At 36.7% G+C, this 20,548-nt stretch overlaps 1 pseudogene; it reads left to right on the forward strand.

Moving 5' to 3' along the window:
- Window positions 1-7,294: 7,294 nt before the first annotated feature.
- Window positions 7,295-15,888, forward strand: LOC137963252 (pectin acetylesterase 12-like; annotated as a pseudogene).
- Window positions 15,889-20,548: the final 4,660 nt, after the last annotated feature.

Raw genomic sequence — 20,548 nt, forward strand, 5'->3', positions numbered from 1 at the left:
ATGGTTCTACAACTATTTGTTGTACTCGAATAATCGAATCCTGATGATTTTTATGAACAACAACCAATCTATCCGAAGTTGTAGAAGCAGGTGGAGTACTTTTATGCTCCACAAAAACTAAGTTTCGAGGTTGGCTACTCCCACTAATCTCATCATTCTCAAGGAACCTTTCCTTCTTAGATTCGACAATTTTTATCGAACGAGATGGACAATAAAATATGTATCCCTTAGAATTTTTCGCATAGCCAATGAAATGTCCACTGACTATTCTAAAGTCTAACTTTGTTTCATGTGGATTGTAAAGTTGAACTTCAACTGGATAGTACCAAACATGTATATGCCTTAATCTAAGTTTCCAACCTTTCCATAACTCGAATGGCATTTTATGAACTGCCTTGGTTGAAACCCTACTGAGCATATAGACTGCAGTTTTGAGAGTTTCACTCCACAAAGATAATGGGAGACCAGAGTTACTAATCATATTCCTCACCATGTTCATTAAGTAAAAAATAATACTTCAATTACAATCTTAATTTTTCATTCACATCATCGGCTTAATTAGCCATTTTATAGAATATACAAGGAAAAATTTGAGTGATTAACGGGATTACCCCAATCACCGGATTTACAGAATATTTACATGATTTCTCCTTAAGGGAAGAAATATCAGAGTGAATCTTAACACTCCCCCTCAAGTTGGTGCATAGATATCACTCATGCTCAACTTGTCAAGACATTTGTTAAAAGCTCGGTAAGACACTGCTTTGGTTAGCACATCGGCAAGATGATCCTCAGATTGAACATGAGGGACTTCAATGATTCTTGCTTCTAACTTTTCTTTAATAAAGTGTGTATCAACTTCAACATGTTTAGTTCTATCATGCTGGACTGGGTTGTGGGCAATATCGCATGCTGCCTTATTGTCACAATATAATTTCATAGGACTTGTTTGCTCAATATGTAGTTCTTGTATCAGATTGTTGATCCATAATAATTCACATATTGCCTTGGCCATTCCCATGTATTCGGCTTCAGTTGACGATCTAGCCACCACCTCTTGTTTCTTACTTCTCCAACTAACCAAATTTCCACCTAAAAATGTAAAGTATCCAAATGTAGACCGTCAACCTTCTATTGACCCAGCCCGAACGACATCGGTATAACCTTCAATTTTCAAGTCACCTCCCTTTTTAAATAAAATTCCTTTCCCTGGAGATGATTTCAAGTAGCGCAGGATACGATTGATGGCATTCATATGTTCTTCACTTGGAGAGTGCAAAAATTGACTAACCACACTTAGTACACAAGCTAAGTCTGGTCTGGTATGTGCAAGATAAATTAACCTCCCAACTAGTCTCTGATAACGCTCCTTGTTAGTAGGGACTTGATCTGAATGTGTTCCCAATTTCAGATTTTCTTCCATAGGAGTACTGACTGGACTACATGTTATCATACCAGTTTCCTTCAATAAATCCAAAGCATATTTTCGTTAAGATAGAAAAATTCCTTCCTTGGATCTAGACACTTCAATACCAAGAAAATATTTTAAGTAGCCAAGATCTTTCATTTAAAATTCTCTAGTAAGACGACTTTACAATGATTTCTTTTCTTCTGGATCATTCCCAGTTACTATCATATCATCAACATATACAATAAGAGCTGTGATGGCCTCCTTGTTATATTTCAGGAAGAGAGTATGATTTGAGTTGCTTTGCTTGTATCTGATAGATTTCATAAAATTTGTGAACCTTCCAAACCACGCCCTCGGGGATTGCTTCAAACCATATAAGGATTTTCTCAGTTTACATACCTGTTTGCATCCTTTGTTTTGCATAATACATCCAGGATGTAATTCCATATATACTTCTTCTTGGAGATCTCCGTGCAAAAATGCATTTTTTTACATCAAACTGATATAACAACCAGTCAAGATTCACAACTAGAGATAGTAGAATCCGAACAATGTTGATTTTGGCCACTGGTGCGAATGTCTCCATATAATCGATCCCGTAGGTTTGAGTATATCCTTTGGCGAAAAGCCTTGCTTTGAACCTTTCAATGGTGCCATCGCCTTTATATTTAATGGTAAATACCCACCTGCATCCAACTGGTGTCTTTCCTATAGGTAGGTCAACCACTTCCCATGTTGAATTCTTTTGGAGGGACCTCATTTCTTCATTCATGGATTCTTTCCATTTAGGATATTTCAAGGCTTCCTGCACACTATTAGGAATAGATATAGCAGATAATTGATTCACAAATACTTCATTTGCCTTTGAAAATCTATGATAAGACACAAAATTATGCATGGGATACTGAGATTTAGAGGTGAGAAGAGGTTCATAATTGACTCTAGGTTTTCCTCTTGTGGTTCGATGAGGTAGCACTCTTAGTTGAGTCTCGGAACTTACCTGAGGCTCAGACATGGACTCGGACTCAAAAGGCAATTGATCCATTGGTACATTATGAAGGGGGCAAGATAGCGACTGAGACTCTGGTTGCATTACTTCCATCTGGTCTTGTCTTTCTCCATCCTGTGAATCATGCTCATTTGTATCATTTTGATGTCCACAACTGTAATCTGAATATTGACCACTTGTAGTATCCAATATATCCAAATGATGATTAAGGGTCTTCAATTCAATCATTTTCTCCCCCTGTATTGAAGACTCAGGAGTAGAATAATACATATTTTCTTCGTGAAATACCACATCATGAGTGACATACAATATGAGAGATGGAGGATGATAACAACGATAACCTTTCTGATGTTGACCATAACAAAAAAAAACACACTTGAGAGGTCGGGGCTCCAATTTATGTCTCAATGACTTATGGAGGTGAACAAAGGCTACACACCCAAAAACTTTAGGTGGCAGCTTCGGCACAGCAGGTGAATTGATGGTTTTATGAAGAAAACTCAAGGTCGTCTTAAATTGTAACAGACTCGAGGGTATTCAATTGATAAGGTAAGCTACAGTTGTGATGGCTGCACCCCAGTAACTAGCCGACATATGAGGCTCAAACAAGGAAGCACGAACAATCTCAAGAAGGTGGTGGTTCTTTCGCTCTGCAACCCCATTTGCTGAGGGGTGTACGGACAAGTAGTTTGATGACTGATACCATGATCATCTAGATATTCTTTAAAACTTTGATTCAAAAATTCTCCTCCATTGTCACTTTGAAGAGTTCGTATTGTAGAATGATACTGAGTGACTATCATTCTGTGAAATTGTTTGAACAACGTACAAACTTCACTTTTTGACTTTATTAAACAAATCCAAGTCATACGGGTGTGATCATCAATAAAAGAAACAAACCACCGTTTATCACTAAGAGAGGCTATATTTGTTGGACCCCACACATTAGAGTGAATAATCATAAAGGGTGCTGGACTCCTATTCATGCTTATTTGGAATGGAACACGATGGCTTTTCGCCAATTCACATACATCACACTTAAAATCTGAAATAGATAATTTTTCAAAAAGTGTAGGAAACAATTTCTTTAAATAACCAAAGGATGAATGACCCAACCATTTATGCCATAAAAAAATGTCAAAATTTGTAGATTTATTCTTCATTAAGAATGCTTGGGCTAACTGATAAAAACTCTCTGGCTGCAGATCAAGGTAATAGAGTTTTCCCCTTCTAGTACCATACCCAATTGTCTTCTGAGTTCGAATGTGCTTAAAAACACAAAGGTTAGGCCAAAAAACCACAATACAATGCAGAGTACGAGTTATTTGAGTAACTGATAATAGATTATGATTGAGGGTTGGAACAACTAATAGTGAATCAAGACTCAGATTTTCAGTGGGAGTGATTGAACCTTCTCCAATAACATGAGATGGAGTACCATTTGTTGTAGATACGATATGTTGTGTAGATGGTTTCATACTTTTAACATGATGATTGTCAAAGGTCATATGATCAGTACCACCAGAATCAATTATCCATTTACTATTCTACTAGAAGCGGAAGTATTAAGAACCTTACCAGATGTAGTGATTAAGACTGATGCATCCTCAGTTGTGTGAGAGGTGGAAGGTTCTAGTACTACAACAGAAGCATGATTATTTGATTTGGAGTTCCGTTTGCGAGGCGGTTTGGTAGGATCCCACCATTTTGGATACCCGATAAGTTCATAACATCGTGACTTTGTATGCCTAGTCTCACCACAGTGAGTACAAATGCGCTCTGGTTTGGTTGTTCCAACCTCATAGCTACGATTTTGAAATCCTAATGTTCGATTTTGATCACGGTTAGGACCAGTTGGTCGAGCTACCATTAGATGTCTCAACACGATCAACTTCATTATTTAAAGTGGTTCTACGAACAGAGTCACGACGTACATAAGCATAGGCTTCTTCAAGATCCAATATCGGGTCTTTTCTGAGAATTTCGCCACAGACTTATTCGAATTCTGCATTCAATCCGTTTAAGAAAATATGAACACACAATCTTTCAATGGACTTTCTATAAGCGATAACATCATCAGGATCTTTCATTATAATCCTATCACGATGATCAAGTTCTTGAAAATTTTCCACAAGATCACCATAATATGTTGATAAAGGGCGACCAGTCTGTTTGGTGGAGAAAGCTCTCTGATTCAATGAAAATAATTGTGATTCATCTGATCCATCATAGAAAGTTTTTTCCAGAGCATTCCATATTTCGTGTGTGGTACGCAGCCGAATATAGCACTTCATAATATCTAGTGACATAGAGGTTAAATTTTTCCGCTCATTGCCAGTGAAAACATAATAGGATCATCTTCAGCACAAACGTCCATGTCAGATTCTTGAAAGTACATTTCATAATCTGAAGAGATTGCAGGTTTCCTAACTCATGAAGATCTTCTTAATTGTACTTCAACATTTTCAGGTTGAGAATGTTGAGTAAGCTGATTTATAAGAGTATCCTCATGATGAGATGGTTCTTCAACTATTGGTTGTACTTGAATAATCGAATCCTGATGATTTCTATGAACAACAACCAATCTATCCGAAGTTGTAGATGCAGGTGGAGTACTTGTATTCTCCTCAAAACCTAAGTTTCGAGATTGGCTACTCCCACTAATCTCATCATTCTCAAAGAACCTTGCATTCTTAGATTCGAAAATTCTTGTCGAATGAGATGGACAATAAAATATGTATCCCTTAGACTTTTCCGCTTAGCCAATGAAATGTCCACTGACTGTTCTAAAGTCTAACTTTGTCTCATGTGGATTGTAAAGTCTAACCTCAACTGGACAATTCCAAACATGTACATGCCTTAAACTTGGGTTCCAACATTTCCATAACTCGAATGGCGTTTTATGAACCGCCTTGGTTGAAACCCTATTGAGTACATAGACTGTAGTTTTGAGAGCTTCACTCCACAAAGTTGATAGGAGACCAGAGTTACTAATCATATTCCTCACCATGTCCATTAATGTTTGGTTTCTTCTTTAAGCCACACCATTTTGAGACGGTGAGCCAGGCAATCCACATCATAAGGACCTGAAATATCAGTGTGTATGATTTCTAGGACATCAGAAGTCCTCCTGGCACCTTTCTTGTACTTGTTGGTTTGCTTTCCTTTAATGCAATCCACCCTTGTACTAAAATAAGTAAAATCAAGAGCCTCAAGGATTCCATCATCAACTAATCTTTTAATTCTATCAATGGAGATATGAACTAAACTCCTATGCCACAACATGGAGGATTTCTTATTTATAACACTTCTCTTAATTTCAACATTAATATCATGCACAACAGTAAGGCTGCAATCAAATGTAGGGTTAAAAAGATGCTTGAACAATCCTTCTTCCAAAATGTCATTTGCAACAAGAAAATGGTCTTTACACAAATGAAGGGAATTTCCAACAGAATTAAAACTGAATCCAAAGGGTAAAAATTTGGAAACTTAGATAAGGTTTCTAGAAAAAGATGAAACATAAAATGCCCTTTCAAGGTCTAAGATAAAACCAGTATTTAGGACAAGTCTGAAAGTTGCAACTGCCTCTACATGTGAACCCATCTCTTTCCTGAATAGATGGAGCATTCACTTGGCGTCGGTTTTCGTTGGTTCAAGAAACCCTGCATGGTGTTGGCAACATGGACTGTAGTACCAGATTCAATCCACCAAGTGTTATAAGAAGCATGAGTCATATCAGATTCAAAACACACTAAGGAACACATTTGGGTTATCAGGATGCTTGCTAATGCCTTATCGGAATTCTCAAACCGTTCTTGAATAGCTTGAAGATATTCCTTGGCTTTGGCACATTCAGGAATAGATTCACGTATACTCTTCCCAATATGAGACTTAATAAACATCAAACTTAATCAATTGGATCGCTCCCAAAGTTCAAATAATGTTTTCATAATTTGGGTATTAGATTCTATGGGTTTTGGAGGTTCATCCACTGTAAGTGCTAAGTCAATATCCATGCACCCTAGTAACAACATAATTTTCTCCTTCCACTCAATATAATTTTCTCCATTGAGGGGAACAATAGAAGAATCAATGGTTGGGACAAATAAAATTTGAAGAGCTGCAAAAAGTAGCTAAAAAGCTTGTAATAAAGCCAAAATTTGAATATTTACCTATATAAATAATCCAAACAAATAAATCAACGTGTCATTATAATCTTTCCTATGGGCTTAGATTATAACACATAAGTGATTTATGTCTCTTTATGATGGGATCTAGAAATTTGTTTGTAAAAGAATATTCTAGGCTTGAGAGCAACTAGAATTTTTTTTAAATATTTATTTCCCATCCTGATTAATCACATAAATATAACATTTACCCTATAGGTTTAAATTATTATATCTCCATGATTAATCACAATTGTTTTATGTCATTATCTTTATGTGACTAAACTTAATGTCACTCAACATTTGCATAGTTTAGAATGTCAACTTTCGGCGAAAAGAGCTTTTCCGCTATCTTCTCCAACGAACAGAATGTCTCATCTATCACAGAGGCTCTTCAATGGCAACATTTATGCATACCTCTGCCAGACCATACCCCCTTTTATAGGCTCCTCTCGATCAAAGGAGACCACCAAACTACGAGTAACCAAAAGGTCGTAACCGGTGACCACCATCAGTGGAAAACCGTATGACGGATGGGTCACTTCAGTGATGGATTGTGAACCGTATAGGTGGCGGTTTGTGAACCATCTTACACATTGAACTGCAGTCAAGAGAAGTAGTCACAGAGCACCGAGAGAGAGAGACATCGTAATGGAAGCATGTATACACCGACGTGTTGCACTCGTCGGACGCTCATCGACTACGATGGCACCTGAGGAAGGAGACGGCGGCGTGGGGATGGTGAGTAAAGTCCCGAATGGATGAGACGCTTGGACGAGGCTCTTGGTTGTGTTCAGCCGAGAGTGGCGCGACTAAATAGAGCTAAGACCGGTGTTGTGTGCGCCGGCTTTCTGTGCTCTTGTTGGAGCGTAGAAAAAGCCAGGAGCACGACATCATGCTCTCTGGCAAGAGCACCAAACGTGCTCACAGCCCATCCAACCCTAGTTTTATCATTGGATACACTTAATTCATATATAAATAACTGGAAAAATATAATATTTAAGTTTTCATTCCTTTTCATTTTAGTGCATATGGATTAAATAATTGGATATGCACATATGAATGTTTAATATGCATTAATTTTTATAAGTGAAAATTTTATTTAGGTTTTATACATACATAATCTTCTATGCATATTTTGATTGACCTAAATATAAGAAATTAATAATTGGCATAAATTTTAGTCAATTATTTTGATGTCATATTTTGGTTTACATTTAAATATTAAGTAAAAACCACAACATTCTTAATTATGAAAAATGTCTAGTGACATTAAGTTTAGTCACATAAAATTAATGACATAAATATTTGTGATTAACCATGGAAAGCTAATAATTTAACCTCACGTGGTAATTTTTATATTTAAGTGATTAATTAGAATCTGATAGGAACATTTAAAAAAAAAAATTAGTCGCCCACAGGCCTAGAAAATTCCTATAGAGATAAATTTACAATGCCATCATAAAGTGATATAAATCATTTGTGTTATAATCTAAGCCTACTCACATGTCGATTAATTTGTTTGAATTTATTTACATGGGTAAATATTCAATTTTTGGTTCCATTGCATGTTTTAGTAAACATTGTTGTTTATTTTGTAGTTCTTCAAACTTTATCTGTTCCAAATTTTTATTCCTCCAATATTATTCCTCTGAATGGTAATAATTATGATGATTGGAAGGAGAAAATCTTCCTTGCATTGGAGTGCAGTGTCAAGTGGTGGAGCCTAGTTAATGCCTTACGCTCAGTTGGTTGCGGATCGACCTTCGCGGTAAGGTCGACATGGGGGTTGGAAGGGGAGCGGAGCCCCCATCTGATCCACGATATATTGACTATTGTTTCATTAAGGGCAGTTTAGAAATTTCATTCTTGTAATGTGGTTTCCCTAGTTTTCTCTTTAAATTGGGGGTTCCCCACTATTAGGGCGATTTCTCTTTGTAAGTTATTTCATCTTCATAGTGGATTATTGCAATGGCGGAAGACAGGACGTTGTCTCACCTTGAGGCGAACTTGTATAAACCTTGTTGTGTATTTTTGTGTTTTTTTTTGTCCTTCTTCTACATTTCTTATTATTGCTCTCATTAGTTTGGAATTAGGGCGTAGAATTTCTAACATGCGCTACCTTGATTTGGCATTTTGAGTGAATGAACCTCCATGGCCCATGGAATCAAGTACCCAAGTTGAAAAAATATCATTTGATCGCTGGGAGCGATTAGATCGCTTAAGTTTTATGTTTATCAAGTGTCACATTGGGAAAAGTATCCATGGATTCATCCTTGATTTTCCCAAAGCAAAAGAATATCTTCAAACTATTCAGGATCAGTTTGAGACTTCTGACAAAACATTAGTGTTGGAAGACAGGGACCAAGCCCACATGACCAAAGAAGACTCACATATCCAAGTACTAGAAGATGGGCCCAAACCCATAAGATCATGGAAAACCCATGCATCTAAGATATATTGAAAACGGGTTCAAGGCCCACAGATCAAGGAGAAGGCCCATAGGCACACATAAATTGATGGCAAGATGGTAAATAAAGAGTCATCTCTAATTAAGCTAAAGTTCTAGAGTTAAATCACTAAACCCTAACCCCTAAACCCTAAGTTCAGCCCTATTATTATAATAGAGTAGTTTTATTAATATATAAATAGAGCTTCTGGGGGTGGGTTATAATCAATTCCATAACCCTTCTTCCTCCTATCATCTTCCAATGATTTTTTTTTCCATTTTTCACCATGAGCTAAATTCATGGAGTCCTGAAAATCCACATGGTATCAGAGCTTTGATTTTTAACTTTTTCATATTGTTTTTTTAGTTAGTGAAATTCGTGGTCTATTTTAATGGAATTGGCTTTCTTTCTTTGGTTTATTTGTCTGCTAGAGTACGATGAGATGGAGTTCTATTTTTTTCTCTCATTAATCTGTCGTTGGTATTGTTTGCTTCCCACCTCGATAAACTGCCTTACCCTTGGTATATAATATGTTGTCTTCACTCTTGCGCAAATCCATGGCGTCTTCCCGAGTAGTGTTTCTGCTGCTACTGGCTGTCGTCTCCGCTTAACTTCACCGCTCGTCTCGGTTAACTTCTCCGACAGTGTTTCCGCCGCCCGCCACAACCACTCTATTGGAAGCATGTGCCATAATTATTTTCGTTCTGGAGGAAATAATTCTGTTGCGGAATTATTGCCGTTAAGCCAAGGTCTGTTTTGCCGAAGGTCACGTCGTCGTTACCGGAGACGATGACACCATGAATGTGAGAAGAAGCATCAGTCCAGCTTATCGTCCTCTGTTGAAGCCTTCCCGTCACCGCCGCTGTTATTGCTGTCGATTTTTTTTTGGAGGCTGAAGATGACGACAACTTGCAAAAAAAAAACTTCTCTACACAAGCCGTTTACTCCGTCCAGTTGTCTTCGTCACCGAATCTATCACAGTGTCGATGTTGGGGAAGAAGATGTACTGCTGCTGCACTTTTTTTTGGCCGTTCTATGTTTGGCCGTGGGGAAAGACGACCCACCACTGCCGGAGAGGATGAATTCTGGTTGGAAACTTTCTTTCCCAGTTTCCGCTCTACATCAAGGAAGAAGAGGGGTGGAAACTTTTCTTCTGAGCTCCCTCCGAGCTCTGTTTCCTTCGAAGAAACCGAGGAGGAAGATGAATATTTCATTGTTCAAATATTTCATGCTTCCTAAGTTAGGAAACACGAATTTATCAGCGCTATGGCCCGTTGGCACAACCTGGACTCGTCTGAGTCAATCCAGCAAGGCCGAGTCAAGCCAGCGCCCAAGTTCCCAACCGACCACTGTTTCAGCACCAGCCAGACCGAGTCAACCCATACCAACTTGGACTGAGTCAACTCGATTCGGGTCATCTAACCTGGGCCACTTATTTTTTGCCTCGGTATACATACGCAAGTTTTATAAATATTTCCGCGCGATTCGGTGAATTTTTCTCTGGTTGGAGTTTTATTGTGAAGAATTGACAGATTATTCCTTAGTCAACATATTATTTGGTATAAAAATGTGCATTAAATTATTTCATGGGTCAATTTTACAAGGATTATTTTGGGTGGTGTTAAATGGGCTCGAGCCCATTTCAGCTGCTGCAATTGTGTTTCTTTTGATGATACATTATTTTTGAAGAAGAGGTAGCTTAATACCATTATTTATTTATGTCCCCGTAAAAAATATCAAATTTTTGTGGTTGGGAGTCAATGATGGAGGAACTTTATCCCTGTCAAAAATATCAATATTACTTGTGGTTGGGAGTCCATGACGGAGAAACATCATCCCCGTAAAATGAATCAAATTTATTTGTGGTTGGGAGTCCGTGACGAAGGAACTTCATCCCCGTAAAAAATATCAATTTTTTGTGTTTGGGAGTCCATGACGGAAGAACTTCATCCCTGTCAAAAATATCAAAATTATTTGAGGTTGGGAGTCCATGACGGAAGAACTTCATGCTTGTCAAAAATATCAAAATTTTTTTGGTTGGAAGTCCATGACTGAGGAACTTCATCCACGTAAAAAATATCAAGTTTTTGTCATTGGAAGTCATTGACGGAGGAACTTATTATTGTATTTATGGTACTTACCCCTATTAATATCATATATTACTTTACCACTTTTGCGTCATTATCCTGTGGAGGGACACGGTGGTAGAGGTGGACACTTTAGAGCAATGTCTTAGCGGCTAGGAGTGATTTACTCCCATTGATATTATACCAACTGGGCCTCACGAACGAGAGCAGCAGCTTGAGGGGGAGTGATGGAAGATGGAGGCATATTATACAAAAAAAAATATTTATATATCATTTCCAGCAAGCTAGGAGTTCAAGTTGTTCTCTCACCCCCTGCTTGAGGGGGACTGTTGGAAGACAGGGCCCAAGCCCACATGACCAAGGAAGACTTACATATCCAAGTGTATTAGAAGATGGGCCCAAGCCCATAAGATCAAGGAAGACTCATGCATCTAAGAGGTATTGAAGATGGGTTCAAGGCCCACAGATCAAGGAGAAGGCCCATAGGCCCACATACATTGATGGTAGGATTGTAAATAAAGGGTCATCTCATAGAGATGGCATTGATGTAATTAAGTTAAAGTTCTTGGGTTAAAACCCTAAACCCTAAACCCTAAGTTCAAGGGTATTATTGTAATATATTAGTTTTATTAATCTATAAATAGAGCCTCAAGGGGAGGGTTATAATCGATTCCATAACCCTTCTTCCTCCTATTTTCTCCCAATGGGTTTCTTTCCCTTTTTCTCCATGAGTTAAATTCATGGAATCCTAAAAATCAACAATTAGCAAGCACCTTGATGAAAAAATGTGTTCCATGAAATTTATAGGCACCAAAGGTGTGCGTGAGCACATCGTGCAGATGTGGGACATTACCGCTAGACAGAAATTGTTGGAGATTGAGATGTCCGAGTCATTTCTGGTTTACTTCATCCTTTACTTGCTCTCGTCTGAATACAGACCGTTCAAGATCTCTTACAACACACATAGGGAGAAATGATCAATTAATGAACTTCTGACCATGTGTGTACAAAAGGAAGGGAGGCTGAATCAAGAGGGGATTGAAAGTGCAAATTTGACGACTCGTGGCAAGAAACCATTTAAGAACGAGAAGAGAAAAGCCCCTCTTAATTAAGTTAATAAGGGAGATATCAAATGTTACTTTCGTAAGAAGAAAGAACATAAAAGGAAGACTTGTCCCAAATTCAAACATTGGGTTGAAAGAAAGGTAATCTCATCTCTTTAGTATGTTTTGAATCTAATATGGTTAATATTTCTTATAACACTTGGTAGATTGATTTTAGTACTACAATCCATGTTGCTAACACCATGCATGGCATCTTAAACCAACGAAAACCAACAAAAAGTTAAAGTTCCAACTATTAAGGAAACAAGATAGGTTCATATGTGGGGGCAGTTGAGAGTTATAGACTTGTCCTTAATTCTGGTTTTTTTTTAGACTTTGGAAAGACTTTTTATGTGCCATCCTTTTCAAGAAACCTTATTTGAGTTTCTAGATTTTTATCTTGTTGTTTCAGTTTCAATTTGCTTACTAATTTCCTTCATTTGTATAAAGACAATATTCTTGTTGGAAAAAGTATTTTGGATGATGGTTATTTAAATTTCTTTTAAATTCTACCCTTAATTTTAGTCTTGTAATTGTGCATGGTACAAATGTTGGCATTAAACATGGTGTTATAATTGAGAAACCCTTTATGTTGTGGCATAGGAGATTAGGTAATATTTCCATTGTTAGAATTAAGAGATTAGTAAATGAAGGAGTCATTGAGGCTCTTGACTTTAGTGATTTTGGTACTTGTGTTGATTGTTTTAAAAGAAAACCCATCAAAACTCCAAAGTTAAGCACGCTTTGGCGAGAGTTGTACTAGGATGGAGGACCTCTTGGGAAGTCCTCGTGTTGCACCCCTTTTTGCCCGTTGTTCCTCTGCCACCAGCTAATTTCTCTCTAGTAATGTTGCGGTTAGGGGCAGCAAAACATATTTGCATGTATAGTTTTTTTTTCTTTTTAAACGGTTCAAAATATTCGGGAAGAAGAGAAGAGTAGGAAAAAGTATGATTTTTTTTATTTTCTTTTATTAATGCAGTTATGTTCAGTTTTGACACGGACGATAAATGTTTTATTCTTTAATCGAACAACATAGCACTCCTTTTTAATAATTTATATCTCGATTTTTGCTTAAGGTTTTATTTATTTTTTATTTTCTGGAGGGAATGTGGAATAGACCTACAGAACACGGGTGGAGAGGGAATCCAGGGAAGGGATTGGTAGGATGGAGAGGGTAACAAAAACGGGTGCGATCAATAAAATTGAGCACTTTGATAAATGTTGTAGAAAGAAAAAATTCTGAGTAAGATAGGCAAGCTAAAACATTCTGCAATTTCAGTTAATGTAATAAAAATCAGTTTACCTATTCTCTTTCTCGATTGAACTCACCCATCAGCTCAGAAAATTGCTTTCAGACATGAAGAAGATTGAATTTTGAGCATAAATGATGCTAATGCTGACAGTTTTCAGATCACCTTTATGCTTACTCTAGGAAAACTACGCACAAAGTGATTGACTTCAATTCTAATAGTTTTTTGCAAGATGACCAAATGAGCTCCTCTAAAGATAAAATAGAATTATCGAAATCTACTTATGAAGGGGGGTGGGTGGGGGGGGGGTGGGGGAGGAGCGTTTGTGTGTTGTTGGAGTTGAACTTCAACAACATTATTCAGTTCATCCCCTGACGTTAGTCAGTGGAATACCAGAGTTCAAGTCATCTAGATGACTAAGATGAATCCAAAAATCATCTCTACAGTTTAAGTTATGGAATCTGGTTTCTGCCCATTTTTGCCAATCATGATCAACCAAACGCCAGGGTTCGAACTCTCATCGATTTTTTCCCCCTCTCTCCTGCACCCACTCTCACGGCCTCTTCATTTTCGATGTTTTCGCCTTCTCTCCCGCACCCTCTATCTCATCTTCCTGCGTCCCCCGATCTCTCTACTCCCTCTCTCTTCTCTTCCATCTCTCTCCAGTCTCCGTCTCTCTGTGGCCATGCAATCCTTTATCCATTATATGTGATGGGGCATCCTTTAGCGGTGAAGGTGTAAACGAAGTACTTTGGGATATTTGTTTCTATTTATTTTCTTGTTTCTAGTGAAAACTACCATAATCATCCTTGCTGTAGACCAATTCCTATATATATTTATTTCCTCTTTTCTATTTAGGCTGTTGGGCTTGTCTTTCGTGGGCAGAGAATTTAGTTGGCTACCATGGAAGCTCTGATGTCAAAGGGGGATGCGCTATGCTAAGGAGGTTTGGTCTTTCATCTAATGATTTTTTCACTTCTTTTGTGTAAGGAATTTAACTCAAAATCTTGGGGTTTTTGGTGATTTTATCTGGTTGGTGCATTCTAGGCTCTTCTTTCTGGTTGTTCTGCTGGAGGTTTATCATCCATAATGCATTGTGATGAGTTGAAAGAACTCTTTCCAAGATCAATAAAAGTCAAGTGTCTTGCTGATGCCAAGAAGTTCCTTGATGCGTACGATTTGCTTTTTTCTGCATTTTTTCTTGTATTATTGTCATCATGAGTGAAATCAAGGGGTCATGGATCATGCTTTGTTCTAAAGGTTTTTATCTCGATCAAATACTAGGCAAACATGAAATTATGCCAAGGCTATTGATTATGTGCCTGCTTCTTGCTAACTGCAAAAACTTTAGGATCATCATAAATGAGCACAATAAATGAGAATTGATATGCATAGACTCTTTCTTGCCATCCTTTTGTACATTGCATAAGTATCCAACTTCTATAAATTCATCCTTCTTTTTCATTCTTTCTTTTACTCTCAAATAAAAACATATAAACTGGAGATTGATGTATGTGGTTCCAACTTTGTTGCAGTGTTTCTTCCCTGAAAATTTTGTGGCTAATATTAAGACCCCACTTTTTCTTCTGAATACTTCATATGATGTTTGGCAGGTAAACTTTTGTAGATTCTGAATGATCATTTACTGAATATGTCTGCTTATGTTTTGAATTGTTTCTTATTCATTTTTTTTTGTTTTTTTTTTTTTGGTACAAGCTAGTTTTTGTCCACCATCAGCTGATCTGCATGGTGAATGGCATGCTTGCAAGTTAAATTATGAAAGGTGCACACCAGGACAAATCAAATTCTTCCAGAGTACTTCTCTTTCACTGTTATTCACCTTTGTACTTTAGTGTCATTTTTGTCAATAATTGGCCTCGAAATGCCTTTGAAGCTTTGGTGTTATCTTCTTAAACAGAATGTAGGAATAAAATGCTTGTAGCTATTAAAGGGTTCTCAATGTCGAAGAAAAACTGGGTTGTTCATAAATTCATGTTTCGCCCATTGCCAATCAGAGAGGCAAGACACATGGTTTGCCAACAATTCTCCTGTCATCAGGAACAAGGTATTAGGATTGTCTCTCCCTCCCTCTATCAAACTTGAGTTGATATGTCAAGTGGCAGCCATAGCCAGACTGTTCAGTTTATGGGTGTGGTTTCAATTTACTCTTATCTATTTTAATTTTCATTCACCAAGTCAAGGGAAGAAAAGAATGGAATAGTGTTTTGGTTCAAAACATTGTCACTATTTTGCTCATAGATTCTCATTGAAACACAAACATTTGAAATTTGTTGACAACAGAGAATCGTTGTAGCTGTCGGTGATTGGTACTTTGAACGAGCTGAAGTGAAGATGATAAACTGTGCATACCCTTGTGACCAGAATTGTCACAACCTCATCTTTCATTGAAGAACTCAGCATTGGATCTCTTCACTATTATTTGCACTCGATTCAGGTGCATATTCACATCAAGAAGATTTGAAGCAAAAAGGTTTGAATATGATACCCAGTTAGCATCTGGTTTTATTGCAGTGTCTAGCATGTTATAATTTCCATGTCAATTCTTGTGCCCTCTATAGGAATCTGCTTCCCCCATGCGAATAAAGAGGGAAGTTATTGTTTCTGGTTTTCCAGTGAAAAGGGTAAATAATAAGACTTGCATTAATGACCTGATTAGTATGGGAAATAGATTAATAAGAATCTTCTTGAATATATGTATGCATGCACTTCTGTTCTTTTGTCGGATTTAGAGTGATTCATGACCGAGTATAAGAATATGGGTATTTGTCACTACAGAAAAACATAAATGACAGAAAAATTGCTTTATTTTTATCAAAATTTTCTTTCTATTGGCAGATAAATTCCCTTTAATCGGTAATTAGTCCAATCGCTTACTATTGAAGTACTAAGAAATTTATTTACATATCTCGCAATCAAATCAGATCATGAGAGATAACAAGAGCAAAGAGGGCGATGGAAGGCAGTTCCCTACAGTCATGCACCCACATATAAAAGATCAACATTATTTCATGGAAGCCAAGTAGTCAACCAGTACACTTTCATTAAAAACAGAAACATAGAGACCTATTATTTGATCTTGAAGAGAAAGACCACATGTGCATTGTACACTGAAAAATCTGTTCATATTGTAGTTAAAAAAAACCTTTAGTACTGGCAGAAAGGAGTGATGTCCCAAGTCTAATCCTCATGCAACAAGAACTACAATGTCTAATTGATATTTTTTAATAAATGGGAAAACATCCTAAAAAATCAATAAATATCAAAATAAAAGATATACGAGATGTGGCATCCAATTGAACTTCACATATGAAAGAGTTAACAATACATTAGCAACTGTACAGCATGAACCAATAAGCTATACTTACAGAACATAGAATTCTTCTATAAAACCTTTACGTAACAAAATTTCTGTAAAACCTGTCCTATGAGTGCAAATTTTGGGGATAACCCCTGCTCTTATCCACCTTTGGAAAGGGACAAATTAATCGCATGTGGGTAGGAGCCACTGAGAAAATTCTTCGGAAGGAAGACCAAGCCCCGTCTGAGACTGCTGAAACAGATTCATGTAAGAAATCGGAAGATAAGCGTTGTTGCTTCGTTGAGGCTCCATCTCACTGACGAGCCACAGATTATGCGAGTGATCAACTGTGGGTTGCGTCTCAATTTTTCTGTCTGATGCTCCTTCGCACACCAGTCCCATTCCCTTGGGAAATTCCAATCTCTGTTTCGCTTCTTCCCTTTTGCCAGAAATCTTGTAAGACAAATTTCGCAGAGATTCTTTCGACGAGTTGGCGCTTAAAGTGGTTGGATGCTTACGTATTTTTTTATTGCTTCGATTACGGTACCTTGTGAGGATGTGAAGAAGTTCGGCCTTATTTGGAGGCCAGGAATGAGGAGAGAATTCTTTCTCGCTTTCGGGAGGAGAACACAAGAAGAAGACGTCAATCCCACAAAGCAGAGTCAATTGATGGCACTTCTTCTTCACCCCTTCGACTCGCTTCATGAAAACCTTGCAGCGAGTCCTTTCGTCGCCGATGAACTTCATCTCGAGTTTAGATCTGACCATGGCAACTGTACGAAATGGAAAAGAAATTTGAGGAAACTGTGATAAGAGAGAGGAAGAAGCAAGAGTGAGTGCCAGTAAAATGTTGGCTTTTCTATACTTTTCCACTTTCCGGTTTCCACCCCCTCTCGCTAGACGCAACGCAACTCACGGAAGAGGACACACTCTTTGCCAACGGTGAGGTCACCTGCGATTCGGGTCGACCGCCCAAGTGACTAACCTTTTTCCCGCCAAAAATATTTTCAAAATGTTATTATATGTGCCAGTTTAGATGTCCCTCGCCCCCTCAATAGTGAGAAACAATGGCAATTGTTCATTGAAAATTTTCACAACAATGAACTTTTATACAAACTACAATGGTAATTTTTAAAAAGATTCTCATTTTAGCCCGAGTAAGTGACCTCCTTTCTCCACTCAATTTAGGGGTTGTGATCAAGGGCACTACATTTGGGTTTCATTTTTTTGTAGCAACTACTTTGCTTCAAAGTGAGATAGTAGTAAATTGATAGTCATCCCCTACAGCTTGAATGCACGCATGCCAATCACATGCATACAAGCCTTGCCCATGGGGCTCACCCACGCACCTCACCTACATCCACACCCATGCTTGGGGCAAGGGTTGAGTTGGGATTAATTAAATAACCCATTTAATGTAATACATAACTATTTGATCATAGATAATACCAATTAATTAATGACATTATGTATTTACTAATCAATTAATTACTAATTAAGTAAGAAATAATTAAATACCCGATGATTTGTGTGAATTAATCGGCCAAGTGACCTATTTAATGTAATAACTAATCAATTATTTAATAGAACAAGTAGTAATAACTTACTTATCTTATTAATTAAACACATTTTAGTGATATAATTGATTCAATTAATTTATTTAGTAGGATTAATGGAGTTGATGTGAAGAACTAGAATAACATACTAATCGATGGTAGCTAATACTAGTTAATTAATTGGTAATTAATGCATTTATTAATTAAATATTTACTTGATTATTTGTGTTAATTAACAAACCAATTGACTTATTTAATGTAATAACTAATCAATTATTTAAGTGAACATATTCTTATTATATAACTAACTAATTAACTTGGTTTGTAGGATTAATGGAGTCTGTAAGAACCACAATTACATACTATTTGTTGATTGCTAATACTAGTTAATTAAAATAATATATTTAGTAATTAAATAATTATTGATTAGGTAAGAAAATAATTAAAAACCCATGATTTGTGGTAGTAAATTTTCCAATTGACCTATTTAATGTAATAATTAATAAATTATTTAATTGAATAGGTAGTAATTACTTAATTATTTAATTAATTGAACTCATTTTAAATATAAAATTGAACACATTCCAATGGAGTTGGTATGAAGAACCAGAATAATTTACTATTTGACTGCAATTAATACTAGTTGAATAATTTGTATTTATTACATTTAATGATTGAATAATTACTGATTTGGTAAGAAAATAATCAATTACATGATGATTTGTGGTAGCCAATTGACATATTTAATTATATAACTAATCAACTATTTAATCAAACATGCAGGACTTACTTAATTAACTAATTAATATAACCTATTCTATTTATATAATTAAATAATTATTTGACTATTAATTGATTCAATTAATTTTTTTAGTTTTATTACTTATTTTTTATTTTAATGACTAATTACTTTATCTCCCACTATTAATTTTTTTCTACGTTCATTTTTTATTATTATTTAGTTTTCTACTTTTTTTTATTTTCCCTTTTGTATTTTAAATTTTATTATTTTTGTAGTTTTCCTTTAATCTTTTCTTCTTTAGTTTTTTACATTTGCCCATGTCAACAAAGCTTGGCCAAATGGCGCCACATCAGCATGTCCATTAAGAAAAGAGGAAAGAGAATGGGGAAATGAGGAATTTTAGGTTTTAAAGGATGGGCTGACATGGTGCTATATGGACAAGCTTTACTAACGTGGGAAGTTGATCGATCCTATGAGGATTCCAAAGGTCAAAATCAGATAATTTGGGAAATAAGTTTAAAAAGTCATTATTCAGATAAATCAAAATTTTAAATCCAATATTCAGGTACAATTCCTTGAAATATAAAAAATATAATAATAATTTTCCACAAAATCCTTCTTATTACACAAGTTGCTAATTGGGTGTAATTAGATTGGACAACAACAAAATCCTTCTATAATATTTGTGAGAAAATTTTACTTTTGTGCAATGGTACCCCACCTACAAAGTAATATTTAATTAATCTATCTAATAATTAAACTATCAACTGTGAAATCTCCAGTCAGCGAAATATCAAGGAAGGAAAGTAGAGCTCCATGTTTAGCAAGTATTACGTAAAAGGAAACTCTAGGGAAACCAGGATTCCAAATCAAACTAGAACAGGTAGCCTCTTCGGTTTATATATTAGTGAGATAGGACTTGCTCTCTTCTGCCTTGTGGCATTGCCGGATCATACCATCATCCTTCAGTCCACGTCTTCCATTCTTGTTGTGGGATCGACCTACTACTCTAATATTGTTTTAATGGAGGTTAGCTTGCCTGAAGACATCTCACTAGAAATTCTTTCACTTCTACCCAAGAAATCACAGCTCAAGTGTGTATTTTAAGGAAATCTCAGAATCTGATCAAGAAAGTTGGCTTCTTTCACTGCCAAATCTATTGACTTCGGTTTTGTCTATCTCAAATACTATGACTATGGCTTCATACGCGAATGTATGTTCTGTCGCTTGGACGACAAAGGAGCACTCACGCTCCAACCTTGTCTTCCCTTCACATCACAATATCATGAATATGGGTTCATGCAATGGCATCATCTTCTAGTTCAAAAAAATCCACACCAATCTCAAGCTCAGTGACTATCTCTACAATCCCATTACCAAGCATCTCATGACTCTTCCTCCACTCCCTCCTTTCAGAATGGCCCATGACCCCTTTGATAGTTGTTTCCCTTT

Source organism: Aristolochia californica, unplaced genomic scaffold (genome assembly GCF_029961685.1).
Source record: "Aristolochia californica isolate CCGP_79_NKW_82.1479 unplaced genomic scaffold, dmAriCali1.0.hap1 SCAF_4, whole genome shotgun sequence".
In the NCBI taxonomy this organism is placed as follows: domain Eukaryota; kingdom Viridiplantae; phylum Streptophyta; class Magnoliopsida; order Piperales; family Aristolochiaceae; genus Aristolochia; species Aristolochia californica.